This window comes from Procambarus clarkii, chromosome 90 (genome assembly GCF_040958095.1).
Source record: "Procambarus clarkii isolate CNS0578487 chromosome 90, FALCON_Pclarkii_2.0, whole genome shotgun sequence".
Taxonomy (NCBI): domain Eukaryota; kingdom Metazoa; phylum Arthropoda; class Malacostraca; order Decapoda; family Cambaridae; genus Procambarus; species Procambarus clarkii.
This window is the reverse complement of record NC_091239.1, coordinates 2,216,262-2,234,399: the sequence shown is the minus strand read 5'-3', so window position 1 is coordinate 2,234,399 and position 18,138 is coordinate 2,216,262. Positions and strand designations below refer to the sequence as shown.

General features: G+C 47.3%; 1 long non-coding RNA gene across 3 annotated transcripts in view; it reads left to right on the top strand.

Annotated features, from left to right (window-relative positions):
- Positions 1–18,138, top strand: part of LOC138359243 (uncharacterized) — a 254,648-nt gene that overhangs the window by 61,192 nt on the left and 175,318 nt on the right. For all 3 annotated transcript variants that reach the window (XR_011225862.1, XR_011225861.1, XR_011225860.1), the window contains exon 2: positions 15,215–15,293. This is a non-coding gene — a long non-coding RNA (uncharacterized lncRNA). The remainder of the gene's footprint in view (positions 1–15,214; positions 15,294–18,138) is intronic.

The window sequence follows — 18,138 nt, the reverse complement described above, 5'->3', positions numbered from 1 at the left end:
GGAAGAAGCCGAACCCAAATTCAACTCATACGCAGAGGAGGGAAAGGAAAACCCCACTCCTTGTAACAGTAAGCCCCGTTTTCAGGGGTCGGAAAACCCAGGCAGGGTCCAATGGGGCTGAAGGCCCCCAAGTCAGCTCCTCCTCAACCCTGGGAACGTCCACATCAGGCCCCGAGGGTGAGTCGTCCTCCAAAGCCCCGGCCTCACAGGAAAAAGCTGGGACAGCTGAAATAGCAGGAAGAGAGAGAGGCCCCTCTGGTCAGACCCGGAGCTACAGCTGGAGGAACAGACTCGAATTTTGCCTCCGTCACCACCCCGGAAGGGGCAACCCCCGAGATCGCCCGAGTCTCGCAAACCTCTAAACCCTGCCACGACCCCGAAGCCCTCAGATGGCTTAGGAGCCAGAAGCAGAGGATGGGAGGGTGGTCCGAATGAACCACAGCAGAGGAGGAAGAATGAGGGGGCATGGACTAAACGAAGGCCGACAGGACCAACACCCAAGTCTGGGTCCCTATAAGCAAAATGGGGCAGCTTTGGAGCATCCCCAAAAATGTCACCAGTTGATTGGGTGAATCGAGTCAAACAAGTAACAATATTCGCAGGTCTTTGGGTCGAAGGTGTCACCGACCCAACAGGCAGCATGACGAAGGCAAAAACAATGATCGTTGCCCGAGACAAGGGGGACTAGGCAACCCTCAAATTCGCACAAAGCGAGAGGGGACCCAGGGGTCACATGCATCAGACCAGAGTGTCCCCGCGGGGTTTCCCAGGGACCTCTGCAAAGGGTAAGGTCAGGCAGGGTACTGCTAACTGGCGCCCAATGCTGCCAAACAAACTGCTAATTCTGAACCCCCGGGACGTGTCCACTCACGAGGGCGAAGTAGGGGTTACCACCAAACCGAGAGTCGAACCCTAATATAACAGGGGAGAGGGACACACATGAAACCCCTTCCCCCTACCAGGCAAAAGCAAAAAGAAAAAGAAAAACTTTCAAGAGGACAGCGTACCCAGAAGGAACGGAGCTGGCTGCTGTTACAGGTGAAAACTAGCTGCACAGTACCCCGTGCCTTTACCAGTGAAAAAACTACCACTTCCCATAAGGTAGACAGCAATAGAGTTCGTAAAACCCAGCTTTTGGAAGCCGGCCGGCCGAGCGGACAGCACACTGTACACGTGGTCCTGGGTTCGATCCCGGGCGCCGGTGAGAAACGATGGGCTGAGTTTCTTTCACCCTATGCTCCTGATACCTAGCAGTAAATAGGTACCTGGGAGTTAGTCAGCTGTCACGGGCTGCTTCCTGGTGTGTGTGTGTGTGTGTGTGTGTGTGTGTGTGTGTGTGTGTGTGTGTGTGTGTGTGTGTGTGTGTGTGTGTTGGGGTGTGGAAAGAAAAAAATAGTAGTAGTAGTAGAAACAGTTGATTGACAGTTGAGAGGCGGGCCGAAAGAGCAGAGCTCAACCCCCGTAAGCACAATTGGGTGAATACAGCTGATGCTGCCTGCCTCCCTCACTAAGATTCCTCCTCGCACCATATTGTTTGTGCTGTTATACTCACGTTATATGCAAGTATCGACATTTGTGTACTCAACTGATATAGGGATTTTTGACAATAACAGGTGGCCACACAGTCAGCAGATGAACCTACCTCCTTCCCTCGGCATTACTGTTCCCAACATACTATGCACTGTACTAATTATCACAACAATCCTGGCATTATGAGGAGCCTAGAAATTTTTATCACAGTCAAGGGGTCTTCTGTAATACTATCATCGCTAAATAATTCCAGTTACATACATATTTTTTAATTGATTGTGTGATGTCACAAGCTGAACAGCAGTGATGTTAGCGCATGCTGCGTGCACCAGCCTTGGTTGCTCACTCGGTACTAAGGCTCTCACACCCGGGAATGTTGCCCATGTTTTAAAAAAAATGGCGTCTGTTTACAATACCCCCTGAAGAACCTAATGTGAACCCCATGTAGCCGCGGGACTTTAATATCTTGCATGGTACACCCACACATCATAAGATGTGGTGAGCCATTCCGTGGCAGTTACTCGCCACATCATATGAGGTGTTAAGCAGTTTAAGGGTTAATGTGCAATGATGGTATATATAAGACCTCACAAATCAATACACATAATAATAAATGTGGTAAACGTCAAATTTTACAAACACTGGTCAATCTACAGTAACCATACATTTATTTTAATTACCTCACCTATGTGCTTTCCCCGACCTACGAATCTCTACGGTTGCTAACAAATGAGAATGACAGACCGAACAGCTGACTGAGTCAACACAAGGAAATAATGCACTTCAGATAAATGATACACTAATTATGGAGTACTCACTTTTGATAATTGGCTTACATTCAACAATCTTTCACTCAATTCTACCCTGCTGTTGATTGTAACACAAGCATCCACCGACCCCAGGTGATAGATCCTTTGGCACAACACATACGTGGAGGTGGAGTAACTTCACATGGAGCTGAGGTGACGAGCGGGTGAGAGAGCCTCTGCGTCGTAAGGACCAGAGTCGCTTACTCCCAAGATGGTGTGGGAGGCGACAGCATATAGCCGCACGGCTAGGTAGCGCATGGAGGCATGCACCACTAGTGGTGGTGGCGGCATACACAAGATTGGCCCCACGTGTTAAGCACATGGGGTGGATCAACACAGTGGATGGAAATAAATCATTCCATAACAGTCCACAATTTCGATGTTATTCACTCGAAATGTTGAACTCAAATCAATGGGAATCATATCCTAGATTCCTTTCACACAGTTTACTTAGAGATATAGTGACGGATCGCTCTTAATATCGCAGATGAATGCGGATCAAAATACTACAGTCCTGATGCACCTGTAGACGAACACATGTGGCGTACTCTTCTGAATCACTTTATCTTGGAAGATACAGCTATGTGCGCAGAGCGGGTACTGGATTCTGCTTACAGTATCACATAGATAAAAATAGGTATACTTGTGCTTGCTGAACATTGTGTTTAGACAGGAAATTACCGGAACTATGGCCTAAATCCCGACAACACGTCTACCTAGCTCAGCCCTCGTCAGAATAAATTTATAGGAGAGAAGCCAGCCCTGCGGCCCTCCTTAGTTCTTCAATACTGCCAATCAGGTGACGGCATCTTGGAGGCCCAAGGCATGCCTTGGCCAATGGGACATGACCCTGCAATAGCATGACTCGTGACGTCACAACCTGGCTGTGATGATTACTTTAAGGCCAGGATAACCGTCAGGGACACTGGCCCACTGCCACCTAGCTCCGCACTGTTTCTGAGCAGCCAAAACTTAAAATTATGCTAATGCTGTAACTCTTTTCCTAGTAATGCTGCGGTGGCCATCGTAAGCCGAGTGTCTCGGTATTCCATAGACACCAAGCTACAACATCTAGCTCCTATATTTAATAATGTTAGTGTGCATGCACTCTGAAACAATATAGTGATCCGCTCCTATCATTCTTGTGTAAGCTAGCCAGAGGTTTAACCTCTTGACATGTAGCCCAAAGGCATTCTTTTGAAATGAAAATGACCACTGGGAGTACTACTTTCTCTGTTTAACTGTTTACTTTCCTCATCGAGTGGGATTGGCCAGAATCCCTGTAACAAATCTAACATTGAGAATATTTTGTTTCGACCTATGCTTTGCAACAAATCATTTATGACGAAGTGGGGGAAACGGTCAGGTATGTTTACTCTATTAAGCTTTCGGTAGTCGATTACTGGTCTCCATGTTCCATCTCGTTTTGATACAAGAATTAATAGAGCGTTTCATTGCGAATTGTTCAACTCAATCACATCACCCTGTAACATTTCCTCTATCAACTTCTGCTCTCTGCAAATGCGTTAGTAAGCTGGTACATTAAATTGTCTACTTCCTTGCTCAAGTGGAGTTTTATGCGTAATAAGAGTGAGATCAAACTTTTCTCCTGGTAGAGGTACAATTGCTCTATTCTTGTTTAAAAATTTCAAAATTTGAACCAAAGTTGGGGAAATCAGGAGGACTGAGGTGTTGTGCATGCACCTATGGCTGAGATACACGTTCTTCTGGTGTGTGTGTGTGTGTGTGTGTGTGTGTGTGTGTACACAGCATGTTCCACAGGAACATTGTCCACCACTAGCATTGGTAACGAGTAATGAGTAAAATCTACAACGTGGGGGTGCCAAGCATTGATGGATGTCGGCACTACAAGTGTTTAAAATATACAATGTAATATTACCATTACCATCCTGCACTGGGTGCCAGGAGGGTTCAACAAACGTAAATTTCACTTTACACGTTTCACTTTCTGTAACATCATCTGGTAACTCAGGCATTCCCTGATTTTTCACTCTTACTCTTGTGAGAGAATGAGAGTGCAGCACAGTGCCAGCGGCTGTAGAACCACTGACCTCAGATGGAAGCTGCTAGGCGAGCAAGACAAGAATCCGTTAGGGCGTCACCCTCTAGAAAGCCTAGATACTCATTCACCTGAGCAACTGCACAACTGCGATGCTTTAATTGAATGCCTGCTTTCTTGGGTATGCTACTGCAACAAGGATCTGACAAACCTATGCTAGCAAGTCGGCTATCGACAAAATGAACATAATCTGTCTGACGGTTGAACTCATGAGCCGGTCGGCCGAGCGGACAGCACGCGGGACTTGTGATCCTGTGGTCCTGGGTTCGATCCCAGGCGCCGGCGAGAAACAATGGGCAGAGTTTCTTTCACCCTATGCCCCTGTTACCTAGCAGTAAAATAGGTACCTGGGTGTTAGTCAGCTGTCACGGGCTGCTTCCTGGGGGTGGAGGCCTGGTCGAGGACCGGGCCGCAGGGACACTAAAAGCACCGAAAGCATCTCAAGATAACCTCAAGATGACCCTGTCGATACATGCTACACAATGGTATGACGTGGTCCTTGATACTCATGTTTTAACAATGGGGAAACGATGCAATACTTTCATCGATCATTCTGTACCAACCTAGGAGAATGTCACCAGAAAAATGGATACTGTCAACAACTATGCATATTATAGACAGTGTGATGTCTTTTAATTTAAAGGGGAAACTGACCTACCACTCAACTGTTACTTTATTTCCTGAAACACCACTCAGAAACGGTATAGCTGATTTTCTTACTGTGACAAGAGTGCTTACGTGCAATATCTTTAAGAGCTGAAGGCTTGACAATATTTATTTTAGCACCTGAATCGACAAAAACTTTTGAAACTCTACCATGTAAAATGGCAGATAAGAGTAGACCATCACTTGAAACTGTACAATTCATTACTTGTGACTTATGTTGCCTAGGTTGTCTGTGTCTGGTCTGGGTCATTGTTCATTGCCACAAACACTTTCCCATTTTTGTGCCGAGATCCAATTTTTTTTTTTTTTTTGGTTCTAGGACAGGTTTAGTGTGCTCTGGGATGAAATGTATTAAAGTTCCAAAAACTATCATTTTGACCATTGCCACTGGGGTCAGGGTTTTGTTTTCATCCGCCCATGATGAACTCAACCTAGCAGTCTCTAAGGCATACAAATACTGGTTCAGTCAGTTGGTAAATGCATTATAGGATTCACCAGGTTGCACTGTGGCATTAGCGATTTTCTTAACTAGTCTGAATGGGTCCAGGTCACCTTTAACAAAACAACGGTGGAAAAAATCTTTAAATGACACCTTTAGTGGTGTCATTCAAACCTAAAAAATCATCATCATAAGGCTCAGAAAAACAAGCTCTGGCCTTTGCTTCAACTTTACTAAACTATGATTCTAATAAGCGAGATTCTCCAGCAAAAAGAGGAATAATCATTTCCTGTGCTGAACACTGGACATTAGTGCGAGGAACTGTTCCAGTTGAGTCAGGAGGAATTGCAATAGAGTTGGACATTGTTACTAAAGTGGAATTGACTTTGGAACGTAAATTATAATTAAGCACACTAGGCATGACACATAGAATGCACAACAATAATAAAACTCGAAATATCAAACTTGATTCAAGTAAATTGCAAAAATAAAATTTTAAATTGTAGTTAGGCAAAACAGTATAGTTGGATAGCAGCAAAGTTGTAAATTAAATTAGCAATCTGGTACGAGTATGACTTGAAATTTGGAGTTATGTACTTAATTTAACCCGGCTGAGCACAACAAATTTGATTAATAAACGAAGGTGTAATTACAATTTTAAAAAAATCAAACTGAACAATATTCAGCACTGAACATGTAATGCAGGAAATATGGATTTGGCACTAAAACTGGTAAAAAACTGTCTAGACACAGGTAGATGTGAGCAACACTTAAATTTTAACATGCTATGGTAAAATAAAATTTCAATATTGAAAACAAACTTCAATGGTCTGGAGAAGTACCAAATTGTACTATTGTGCAAGTCCTTAACAGCTGGAAAAATAATTATTTCTGACTTCCCTGAACTTCAAATTTTCTCATAACACTCTAGGAATAAAATTGATGCACAATTCATTTCCTGTTGAAAGGAGAAAATGTTGAAATGACACAGGGAAGCTGTGTGTGGAGTAAGCTACCAACTCCGATATTTATCAAGTCACTGGAGGTGAATTACACACTAAACGGAGTATATTTCTCCCTAAAACTGTTAATTTCTGGCAATGTAAAACCTATCTACCCACTACTTTCTCGTGTCCTGCACTCCCGAGATATCAACAGTAGTCAAACATTAAAAAAAGGCGTCGAGCGTGTGGAAGCTGGAACGCTGGGAGTTTGTTCACATCTGGGGCAACATTGGTGTGCCTTGTGGGAGTGGCATGACGCTTTGGTTGGACTTTCAGAACAAAACCGACCCCATATACTTATTCTTAGTTACAATATGCAATTAAATGCATTGCTATTCTTGTGCTAACACATTAACTAATACTAACACATTAATTTCATAACTTGTTAAAAAAAAAATGAGATTTCAGTGGAATTTTCCCCTCAAACCTAGGATATTGACACCATAAAATATCGCCAATAATTAATTACAACCTCTAGCTGAGTATTCAAATCGATAAAATACTGTTCTCTGACTGGATCAAATAAAATTATAAAAAAATCCACGCCTCCCTACCTTCGTCCATAAATGGGTTGAAATTGAACCAGCCCATTTTCAATTGGCGTCACTAGTGAGCAAGGGGCAGGCCATCGTGTAACCAGTAAATCTCCTGTGAGGACGCACAATTAGCAGACACGTTTATACTCGCCATCCAAGCCTATGTTCTTGAGATGCTGTCCCCTCAAAATTACAGGAGTACCTCTGTTCGGTTGTGTTAATATCTTTATTGCAGGATCCTTTAATATTAATAGTATTCAACCGGTTAAAAGGCAGGTGAACCAAAAATCATGGTGAGCCTCTCACAATTACCTAATTCTTCATAACTTAATATTTTCCAGACGTTGTCAGAGATTCGTAGGTTATTTGCAAGTGCTATATTGTAACCTTCCAACAGATCATCTCTGGCAACCCTAGGAAATTGGCGACATCAACCTGTTGCAGCACGTGGGAACAGACGCCATATGCCACGAGGCCCTTACCTGGCCGATTGTCCACGTGTCACATTCATGTACCCATGTTGAAGCCTTCAAGTCAGATTAGGCGATTGAGTACACAAACTAACCAGTGGATCAGTCGACTAATAGTTATTATAAATTTTCCTGTCAATCGATAATTCTAGATAGATTGGCTACAACTTAATCCCCTTTCTCCCCTACTTGTGTTGGGATATGACTTGTGGGAAAATTGAAATCCATACAGACCACTCACATACAGTCTGCTAAGGTATCATAAGAAAAATAAATAAATCCGTTATACATCATAAATTAAAATTCATTTAAATTAATCGATTTATTTATAATTAAAATAACAAAATCCCACAAGTCAGAATTCCCCACGTGGACGCCACAGTAGAGATGGCGATGTCATTGGATCGAAGATATTGCAGAGACGATGATGGCGAAGGAAGCACAGGTGACACACACACTCTAGCTTTGACAAAAAGTTCACTGATGGGTGATAGAGCAGTGGCGGTGATGCCGACCTCACTCTTCAACGACCGGTTAACACACAAACATTTCCTCAGATAACTGCACAACACTTCTGAAGAGCAGTTGAAACGGGAGGCGACGATTAACGGCGATTGCACTACCTGGAACAGGACAGATGAACACAAACAAAGGCTGGTGGGCGGCGGAGTGGCTTGCAGCGGGCAATGGGTGCAACAAATTCCAAAATGGCTGGCGCAGGAATTGTCCTTTCCCATCACTGATGAAAAACATTCTTGCTGCTAAATATTGTGCCTTACATGATGAGAGTGTTGGCCTAGAGCAGTGGTTGATGTTAGGACTCCGGACTGGTACAATATTGGTGAATATTGACGATGGCTGGGTCGCTGGAAGCTCACACCTCAGGCTACCTCGACCTACAAGGTCACCGGAATCTCTCACCTCAGGCGACATCGCCCTACAAGGTTGCTGGAAGCTCACACCTCGGGCAACTTCGCGACACTTGTCGCTACCTCAAAGATGTTGAATAATTCCGATTATGGAGTAGCAGGTGTTGGAAACACATTACCTTCCCACACAGTCTACACTGGCCAGAGTTTCTCCTGTAACTGGAATTTGCTGCTCACCTGAACTTTTCGCTGATTGGCGATGACTAGGATTCCACTATGACTTTATACAGTTATGTGGAAAAGACCGATGCTGCGAGATGACCATTTGTTCCCTCGATCCAACCGTGTACGCTGACACAGGCGAGTCTCTGAGTCGCCAATGATCTCAGAGTCGCCCTACTGGCAACGTGCAGTATTCACTATAGAAACTCCCCCAGGAAGTTCTAATTGGTCACTCCTAGGTACGTTTTCGTCTTCTCATGCACAGACACTTTGTAACGTAAAAATATCCCAGTTCCTTAGTCGCCGTTATCATGTCCTCTGTGCACAGATGTTAAAGGTGAAGTGCTGACCCGGGAGACTAGCTTGCACCACTCTATCTCTGGCTTGTCACGTGACCCTCGAGCGTCTTTCCACTTGTTCAATCTGCTGGAAAATTCACCTCCATGAAGACCTTGGTGTTGCTGTTCCGTTCAGTGTCTCGTCTAGACATCTCTGGGCACAGCTGCTCGCTGTTGGCCACAAGCCAGGAAACCCGGCGAATGGCCACGCATTACAGGTTGGAATTGGAAAAGTTAACCAAATACTGGGCAGCCATGATCCATCTGCTCGCCTTAAAAGTGGCGATAAGCCCTAGTTAGAGACCTCCAGATGCGAACAACTGAGAAGGTCGAACCAGCGAAGAATCGCAATCAATCAGCTGAAAGATACTTCGTCGACGGTCCACTCCATGGAAATGGTACAGAAATGAGATACCGTGTCCGTGAGAACAATGGACATACCCGTAGACATGAAATGCACAGAACAAATTTCCAGAAATCCAGAAGCTGACCTTGACAAGTTTAGTTACGAATGGATACGACCTCATGGAATGCACTACCGAGAAGTTGGCGATCTTGAGCAAGAGAACAGTCTCTAGAGGAAACAGAATTCTCTGCAGACAGCTACAAAGCAACAAACTCGTGCACCGTGCTGTGCGTCCGATGGAACGGTCCCATTCAACGTCCATGGGAAGCCTGGTGGACGCTGGTCACAAAGCTCTGCTGTGGATCAAAGGCGTCCATGAACACTTCATACAACATGGAGGGGGATGGTGCCCCGAACCTGATGGTCCTGGCAGCAGAGGAACCTTTAACATCCAGAGCCAAACCCAAAAACAAATTTACTGCGATCCAACACCAAACTGGCGACGATGATGCAAACAGAGCAGAGTTGCAGGATGCAGGGACAGAGATGATGGCCAGGAATCCCAAATGAGGCCCAGCAAAATCCAAACGTATGTTTGAATCAATTGACTAGTTCCCCAAAAACCTGAATCTGGCAAGATGGGAAAGAGCCAGATCCCTGGATAGCTGTTACATGAACTTAATAGGGTCACAATCCAGTCATTCCTCAAGGGAAGTAAACACACAAACACTTTGGAGGGAACCACATTCAAAGTGCCTGCCAGACAGAGTATTTCATACCTTAAATATAAAAGCCCAGATTAGTGGAGGGCAACCGTGCACGGCTCCCCCCTTGCACACCTTTAGGCAAAGAGAAGACAACAGCACATTGGTGAAAATGTACCTCGTGATCCGCTTGCTACATTCGTGCTTGTACATCTCTATTGGCAGTATAGTGAGTTCTCGCCAGTAATCCATTCTAGCTCTTGCCTACCTTAAGAAGGTAGTAGGTCTTGCTTAAGCTATTCTCTCAGAAGCCTACAGCACAAAGTAAGCCCTTGTTACCGATACACATTGTCTCGCACAAAGTCTGCTGCTATTAACCCCTATGCGGCCACCTGAACAACCCCGAGAAGATGTGGTCAGATCAACACTACCCGTGCCAACCTGTAAAAATGTGGCGATCAAGATTGATTTATGTAGAAAGGCAGGACCTTAAAAGTGGCCAACCTGAGTGTGGGGGTTTTCTTTTTTTGCTTTCCCGACTGCAATGCGTACGTCGCCAATGTACATGTGGCAGACGCTTCACGAAGCTGTCGGAATTAGGAGAGAAAATACGAGAACAACCGTACAGAGCCTAGGAGCAAGGTAGAGTTAGTCCTTGAGGGTCTCTTATCAGACTAGCCTCACTTGGACCTGCTCCACGTTAATCGTTGGAATCTCCTCAATGATTTAACACTTTAAGGAACTTCTAGGGTCATCACATTTATAGTTTAGTGAATTAGGCAACTCGGTGTTGAAGACACCTAGAGCTGAAGGCTTGAGTAATTTGTTGGCAGTATTCAAAGTGGTTCAACGGAAACACCGCATAAAGCTTAACAGTAGTTTATTTACTAACTTAGCCACTAATACAAAGGGTGCTTGATTTACTTTAGATTGGTGTTAGAAAGGCTATGATTGCATTAGCAAGACTCTTGACGTCTGGCTAATGGACTCGGATCCACTCGTGGCGAAACACCTAACATAACAGTTGACAGCCAATCATTAACATGACAACCTAATTGCCGGTATGCAAAGGACCACGAGAGTTCCAACCGGATACTCGGGTAATGATGATATGCAATAAACACAATGGCACTGTCAATGAGACAGGCAATAACATGCACAATAATATCATCACACAATACTAAATGTGTGGTGTATGTGAAGCTCACATTCACAGACGAGTGTAATGTGATACCACACAAATAAATACGCCTACACCGTCGGGTGCCTTCACCTATAACCTGTGTCAGGTATGAGTAGGTGAGAATTGTGGTTGATCCCTCAGATCAACACACACACAATAAAACAATGACAAGATCTTGTACTCACAGATAGGGTACCTCTCTTACTCACTCTGGCACATTTATGCAAGAACTCGTAGGTGACCTGACAGCTGGGCGATCGTTCTGACGTGAGACCATTGACAACAGGGTTTCCCACAAACCGTACTTGACACTGGGGTACTCGCAGGAGGGCGTGCTGTATGTATAACTGACACACGCACACACTCTGGCACTGGCAGTGAGTAAGGGTGGTGACGTCACGTGGTACAGTGAGGGCGGCAGCAGGTGCCTCGATGCTACCGAGGAACTGAGGTACTAGCTACACGCTCTGGACAGAGTGGTGGCTGGCGGCTGCAGGTTATGTGGTACCATGCAGGTACACTTGTGGTAAAGTCACACACAGGTTACTTAGGCGGCGGCACTGCCTTAGTTCACTCCAGGTCACTCACAGACGATCTCCACTTGTCACTAGGGGGTTACCTAATACCAGTCTGTTTTGCTCTGGTGATTTGTCACTTAGGCTTCTGAACAATATAGTCACAGTCGCGATTCAGGGCAAGCGTTGATATATCGAAAAGACGCTGAGTTTAACTTGGTGAGGAATGGACGATGTTCAGTCTATTGGCCGATAGACAGAACAGGACACGTCCTCTGTGCAAGGGCTCCCTCACGTGAATGCTCTTGCCTGGGGCTCCGGGCATCTTGTGGGACACACAAAGCGTTACAATTTGACCAATGACATTGCAGGAAAAGAGCGGGAACCAATCATATTGATCGTTCCCTGATCAGTTGCAGAGGTCACGTCATGAACACGTCACAACCATGTCAGTTATTCTCCATCGTGCCGGTTGAGGTTGACCTCAGGGTCAGACTGTCCTGTTGCCTCGCTGGCATCTCTCTACTCTCACGCTGGCACCAGCTACTGTACTCGCTGACCCTTTGTGGCAAGTATGCTTAACTTCCCTGTATCTACTTCCTGCCTGGACATACGACGGCCTCCGTATTATAAACGTATTCCTGGTTATGTGGGCATCTTGGAGACTCCCAACATGACAGATTACTATCCAGGGTTAAGAGATAGGGCTTGTGCACGAAGATCGGTGCACTGTGCACTGCATTGAGCCATTCAAGTCATCTGTGGGAGAATCCTGAGAGACATACTCTCACACTGATGCCCTACAATGAATCCTTAACAGTCCCTAAACCATGGATAAATCAGGATGGGCCAAAGCATGTCTTTGACCATGTAAAGGCATCCAAGTGTCTGCCTATAAAATCAGGCAAACTTGTGCCTGAGTGAACATGTTGAAGGTAGGACAAGAAATGAAGCCAACGTCCCCAATGGCACCGTAGAAGTGTCATTTCTAGAAGTGCCCAGAAATCGTAAAATTTAGTGAAAACCAGAGATTATTTGATCTTTTATGTAACAGACGATAATTGATTTTGCAACTATTTTTTTATAGTTGATCAGAGGTGAACTGGTGGATGGACACAAAAAACTAATTAAAATTAAATTAATTTTAATTAAAACATCACGCACAACACAGATAGAAACCAAACACGCCAATCACTCATACTTCTCCGGGTACTCCCGAGCCGGAAACCGTAAGCAATAAGCTTCCCAAACAAGTTGGTCAATTTCAGGAAGCGGACGTCCAGGAGGTGCAATAGGCTGAGGCATTGAATTCTGCACTCCCGAGACAAAACACTACGCCCAGGGAACCCAGATGGTAGATAAGCACCAGGGAACAGGATGCACCAGGTCATCACACTCAAAAGCCACAGTATCTTCAGAGACGACCACCTCGCCAGACGAGAGGATGGGTTTTCTCCTAGGAAGCTGGGCACAGGGCCACACACCAGGAAGCACACCGGACTTCAAGGCAGGCTGCACACCGGCCCGCCCACTAGGGCACGCACTCCGGTCGATGCCAGGCACCGTACCAAGGCCCGCGGAGGGTGGCTCCGCAGGGGCCCCAGTGCTCCCACCAACTGGAACAGGAGCAGAGGCCGCCCGTTGCACATCCTTCGACAACACCACAACAAGGTCATGATCACCAAGGGCAACCGCCCACTGAGGGGAGCCACCAGCAGGAGGCACAGTGTCCAACACGGAAGGCACCACAGGAAGCAACACAGCGTCGGCCACAGCATCATCATCCATCGCATCACGTTCCTCAGCCCACGACCGGCGAGGCGATGCACCCCGAGCCGAGCGACGGCGCTTAAAAAGAGGCTGCTGATCATCGGAACTGTCACCCTCAGCAAGCAGTGCCCCAGAAGAACTATCGGCAGGTGGCCCCAAAGCCGGGGCAGCACGATCACGCAGAACAGCATCTTCAACAACGCGGGGCAAAAAAACACCACTAGGCACAGAGACCGGAATCGGAGAAGGAAGAGAGACAGCAGGCGGAAGGGTAGACTCCAACACACGTGAGGCATCCAGGGAGGGTGACACAACCGGCAGAGGAGAAGAGGTACTTGCTAACGAGGAAACTGCCAGAGTCGATCAGGCAGAGGGCGCGAGTGGAGAGAGACAAACCACCGCCCCGCCAGCCCCGGGAAGCACATGTCCTTCAACAGGCGATGTAGGCTCCACCCCTACAGCAACCCCCAAGGCCACCGGATGCGGATGCACCTCCGCAGTTATTGTTTGACGAAGGTTCGAAACAGGCGCTTCTAGGTCCCCCGAGCTCACCGGTGGGGAAGACATATCAGGTCCAGACGGAGCGACAGCTGGAACCGCCGCGGGAACCACACCAGGCACCTGCACAGAACGAGGATCCGCCGGAGAATCCACACGCACAGTTAAGCGGGGAAAGTCATCCTCCAGGAAAACTAAAGGGGCCTCAGCACGAGGAGCATCGCAACCAGCAGCTACGTGGCCCTCAGCACCACACCGGAAACACGTGCGGGTTTGACCTTGATAAAAGGTTCGCTGAGAGAGCCCACGAGACGAGACCCTGGACGGTATAGGGCGCGTGAGCCACATGACAAGCATGCGCGAACCCAGCTGGACCTCCTTCAGCCGGCCCGCACTCAAAATGTTGAACCAGTGCTTCACAAACGTCCCAAACCGCGTAAACAAGGACATGAGGGCCGCCTTGGGGAAGGTCACTGGCACGCCGTGAACACTCCCAAACGACAAGGGCCCCCAGGGATCCGAGATCTCCACAGCCGAAGCCAGAAGAGGAAGTGTGCGGCCTTCCCAGCGAGCCACAAACTCCTGATAAACATGTGACGTGGCGAACGACACCGCAACACGGGTAGGCGATAGCTTCTCGAGGCCCAGGAGCTCGGGTACGTCAACACAGAGGACGTCCAGAAGAGCAACTTCTACAACGGGCCAGTCCACAGCAGCAGAGAAGGCCAGCCTCACAGTGTCGATCCTCCAAATACGGCTAGTACCAGCTGCGTCCATACCGGCAGGTGGGGCCCCGACCAACGGGCGCTCCACACCCCCACAGCAAATAATCACTCACCAACGGCAGACGATTACTGACAACTGGAGCCCGACGTTTGAACCCCCTTGTGGCGCAGTCAGGAAATCATATTATATATAAATTTACACTTTTTTTTTTTTACACCATGAAATTGAGTTTTACCACAGAAATTGAGTACCAGTGTGGAGGCATCGATAGTGTTAGGGACATTGTTAATTATGATGTAAACATTTTAAAAATATAAACTTGTTAAAAAGGGTACAAGGCTGGGTGCAATGAGTGTTACCTGATACCAGGCATTCTACGAGACTAGTTGTGTGTAAATGTTTATTGGTCACAAAAGCTTGGGTGAACATAATGCATCAGGTATGTGTAAAGTGTTTATACTTGCACATTGTTAACAAACATACTTTAAAAAGGCGTACTGTTGTTTCAGGTGTGAGGGACTCCAGGTCTTGTCCACCGTCCATTGCCAGTGTTGGTGAGGCAGCTTCTGACACAGCATGAGAAAACAGGTCTTGTCCACCGTCCATTCTTGTTTATTTGAAATAAATTGTTTATAAGTAATCACATGTGAAAGATGGTTAAATATTAAATATGGCTTTTAGAGTTTATACAAATTTTTTCAATGAGTGACTTGGCAATTTTAAACTGGATTAAATAAGGTGTAGCAACTACATTAGAACTTATTCAGCAGCGTTATAGACGTTCCAGGAAGACCCACACTGCTAATGAATTCTACATGTTCCAAGGGTCCAACGAGATACTAGTGATATCTGACATACCAAGTGGTCTCCAGTCCGTCAGTAAAAAAATGGCGGATGCCACAGTCAGCTGCAGTCTCACACCATGCAGCAGCCATAGTCACACACTGCGCAGCAGCAGGAGCAATAGTGAGACACCGCGCATCAGCAGGAGCAATAGTCACACACAGCGCATCAGCAGGAGCAATAGTCACACATCGCGCATCAGCAGGAGCAATAGTCACACACCGTGCATCAGCAGCAGCAATAGTTACACTGCACAACAGCAACAGACACACCAGGTCGCAGCAGCACCAGCCACTCCCACCAGGCAGCGGCCTCACCAGTCCCCACTCGCCAGGCAGCGGCAGCACCAGGGAGAATGAGGTCTTTACACCAGTGTAAGAGAATGGACGATGCAGTAGGACTCTCCTGTTAACCCTTGGACTGCGCAATATATATATATATATATAGATGATTTGAGAAACAAAACCGGAACTGCTCAATACATGAATAACTGTTTTAGTGTCTAGTGCCTTAATTTAAACGCCCCGTGTGGGATAGGGGCAGCTATAGATTCTTGACACGACAGATTCTTGACAGACGTCACCTACAAAAAAAATCGTGGCAAACATTCCTGGGTGTGAGAGCTTCAGTACTGAGCGAGCCACCAAGGCTGATGCATGAGCTCACCGGACCGCTGGTCAGCTTGTGACCACAGCAATACCAAAAAATGTCAAAATATATATGTTCATGCTATTATTTAGCATCCCCCTCGGTGTTCAGCTCGTTGATGCCGTGAGGTGGGCTTAGTGGGCGGCTGCCGGAGTGTGATGCTTCTAGGGGCAGCCCTCTGTCCTTTTGTAGCCTTGTGCTCCTGCTGCTGTCCTCTCTAATTGTGCTAAACAACTTTTCCTCTCCTTCTGTTTCGTTTTTCTCCCCCCCTCTTCTCTTATCTGCTTGTCGTTTCCTGCCGACCTTTTGCTTATTCCTTTGGACTTCTTCTATTTTGCCCGGGTGCGTGAGGAGGCATACTCTTGCACCCGTAGAACTGTAGTACCTAAAGTCGAGAGCGAGGGGAACCTTTTATTGTCAATCCTCCTTTCGTCACTGAACCCGATCTCGCCAGACTGATAGTTCTTAAGGTGGCGTTTGTGGGGCATATACTCACGACGCACCCCTAGGGGGCCCCGACATGATCGGCGATAGCTTCTTGTTGAGTGTCCTGCCTCTAATTGTGGCTCCATGGTGGATATGGAGGCACATTCGTGGATGAAAATGTTTCTCTTTGTATTAATGTCGTTTAATGTTTCTCTTGTACCCTCTCAGGCTCGGGGTGGGCGACCAAGCCCCTGAGTTGGACTGTATTGGAAGACCGGGCTCTGTAGCTCCCGCTGCATTGGGCCCCGACCTTGCTCCTCCTTTGACCATTCTGACTCACCCCTCGGCTCCCCCTCCCTCCTCTGTGGTTGGGTCGAGCCTCAAGCCCACAGTGGTGACCACTTCGTCCCCTGGAATGGCTAAGTCTCTCGTTGTGACTACTGCGCCTTTTAACCCCTCTCTCTCTGGGGGTTCTCAACGCCGTTCGCGCCACGGCCACACTCGCTCGATTCCTTCCCTTTCTGATGCATATCAGGCCTTGTTTGGTCCCGCTTCATGGGCCAAATACTCTGATCTCCTCCTTCTTGATTCCATGCCTCCTGACGATTTCTCCCTCCATCGGCATCTTGTTGATTCCGTGGATGCCTCTGTTACCTTCAACCCCACTTGTCTCGGTACACGTGTACACTGTCGTTGCTGCTCCTTCTCAGGATGCGGCCTCCCACTTGGCTTCTTTATCCTGCCTTGGCGAGACCCCTGTTCGGGTCTCCAAGAATGCTCGGTTGAATGCCAGTGTTGGCACTATTCTCCTTCTGCTCATGTTGCAACTGGTGTTCGGAATCTGCAGGACTGCCACGATGATATTCGGCAGATCCTTGAGTCCCAGGGCCATTCTGTCCTCCAGGTAGATACATTTACTTGTGCCCCTCGTGGTCGTCGCCGTCAGCCCCTTTGGGTTGTGAAGATTACTTTTGATAGTAGGACCCTTCTACCCTCTGTCATTCTTGCTGGTGCCAGGTGCTCTGTCCAGTAGTGCATTCCTTCTCCTCGGCTCTGTAACAAGTGCTGGAGGTTTGGGCATAGTGCCCTCCGCTGGTCTGGGACTCACTCTCTCCTCTGTGTGGGGGCGAAGGTCACTCTAAGTCGGAGTGCACTTCTCCCCAGGCTCGCTGCCTCAACCGCAGTGAGGCCCATCCTACCTTCTCCTGTGCGTGTATCCGCTACAAGCTTGAGGCAGCCGTCCTCAACTTGAAGCACTGGGAGCGTTTATCTTTTCCCGAGGCGAAGCGCCAGGTTCGCCGGCTCCCGCCTTATGCTAACGTCTTATGCTTGCGTGTTGCGCTCATCCTTCCCATCTTCCTCAGACTCGCAACCGTTTCCGGGCCTTGGACCCTGATACGCCCAGTGCCCCCTCCTCTGTTCCTTTGAGTTCTGTCCCGAAGGGTCCCCCTTTTGGTCCTCTGTCTGGGGTTCCCCTTCTTTCTATCTGGTCTGTCATGTCTTCTGTGTCTTCTTC